The following is a 2,156-nucleotide window of genomic DNA, read 5'->3' as shown; positions in this document are numbered from 1 at the left end:
ATGTATTAATGGAACAACATGATGATGATGATGATAATAATATAATTAAATAATAATAATAATAATAATAATAATTATTATTATTATTATTATTATTATCATTATCATCATCATCATCATTGGTGTTGTTATCATCATTATTGATATTAATATAATAACAATAATAATAATGATAATAATAATAATAATAATAATAAAGATAATAACAATAATCATCATCATCATCATAATAATAGTAATGATAATAACCCACCCACCCCCAACATCACCACCATCACCCCCCCCCCCCCAACATCACCCCCCCACCCCAACATCCCTCCAACATCACCACCACCATCACCCCCCCAATCCCTCCTACATCCCCCCAACATCACCCCCCCCCCCAACATCCCTCCAACATCACCACCACCATCGCCACCACAGCACCAACCGAGAAAACACAAAACAAAAACCTTATAAGCTAAAATGGCTAATTTCCTTCCAGCTCCTTGCACGATGAAAACACGCAACATCTCTCAAGGATATATACTAGCGCGGACCGTATTCACGTTGACAGATGTTGCAAAAGGCGTGAACGGGAGTGAATGAGAATGAATATCAATACAAGAGATGTATTTAAAGATAGAATATATATCATATACATATATCTCAAGGATATATACTAGCGCGGACCGTATTCATGTTGACAAATGTTGCAAAAGGGTATGAATGAGAATGAATACAATACAAGAGGTATTTAAACCGATTTCGATTATATGTGTCGATTATATTATGTAAAGAATGTGGAGATATTCATTATCATACGTGTCAATTTTGCATATATTAGCGTGTTCGGGTCGGGATCATATTTTCAATTTTTTGTGATTTTTTTTTTTATTATTCTTTTTGTTAATTTTTTGTTCTTGTGGAAGGTGTTAATGCTCGTTTTTTTTTTCATTTCCTTCTTCGTCTTGTTTTTTTTCCATCTTCTTCTTTTTATTTCTAATTCCATTTTCTCTTTTTTTTCTTCTTCATTTCCTCCTCCTCCTCCCCTTACTCTTCTTCCTTCTTCCCTTTCCTCCTCCTCCTCCTCCTACTTCTCCCCCTTCTCCCCTTCCTCCTCTTCCTCCTCCTCTTTCTCCTCTTTCTCCTCTTCCTCCTCCTCCTCTTTCCTCCCCCCTCCTCCTCCTCTTCCCCTTCCCTATCCTCTTTATCCTCCTCACCTCCTCATTATGTTTGCCCTCTTCCTGCCAGATATTTATAGCACCAGAATCATAGTCTCTGTATAAATTCATCCCAGCACGGACGCACTGGAGATACATACATGCATCATATCACCACCATCATCATCACCATCATCACCATCTTCATCATCATCACCAGCATCATTATCTTCATCATCATCACCACCACCACCATTATCATCATGAGTCATTTTCCTCCTCACTCTCATTCGTGACTTGAGTAACAAAGCTAACAACTGAAGGAGCAATCTTGCTACTTAAAAATAACACTTTCATTGCAACTTTGATCAATGACAGGTTTCCTCTCAATTTCAAAATTTTCACTGTTAATCATTTCGACAATAACGATAGAAACATTAATAATGATGATCATGATGATTTCAAAAAAAAAAATTATCACCAACAGAAGTAGATAGAGGGAGAGGCACCGATAGACAGATAGACAGACACGTTTAGTTAAAGACAGACACGTGTTTTTATAGAAAGGGATATATAGCCATATAGACAGACATGATAATATATGATAAATGGCGTTTTCATTTGAATATCACTAATGACGATATATATATATATATATATATTAAAATATATATGAATAAATATTATATATGATATATATTTGTGTGTGTGTGTTTGTGTGTGTGTGTGTGTGTGTGTGTGTGTGTGTGTGTGTGTGTGAGTCTTTGCAAATATATGAATTATATATCCATGCTACTATTCATATTGTTTTAGTAATGATGATCATTTTTTAAAATAACGTCATGATCATTATCATTAATGTTTCTAAAATTATTGACGAAATTATAAATGAAAAAAAAAAAAAAAATGCAAAGGATAAATGGAAAAAAAGAAAACACTCTATCTTGTCTTTCTTTGTATTTTTTTTTTTCTTCTCTCGTTCAAATTTTCTTCTCATATTTTCTTATTTTCTTT

This window comes from Penaeus monodon, chromosome 7 (genome assembly GCF_015228065.2).
Source record: "Penaeus monodon isolate SGIC_2016 chromosome 7, NSTDA_Pmon_1, whole genome shotgun sequence".
NCBI lineage: Eukaryota > Metazoa > Arthropoda > Malacostraca > Decapoda > Penaeidae > Penaeus > Penaeus monodon.
The sequence above is the reverse complement of the archived record's forward strand: the minus strand, read 5'-3'. Positions refer to the sequence as shown.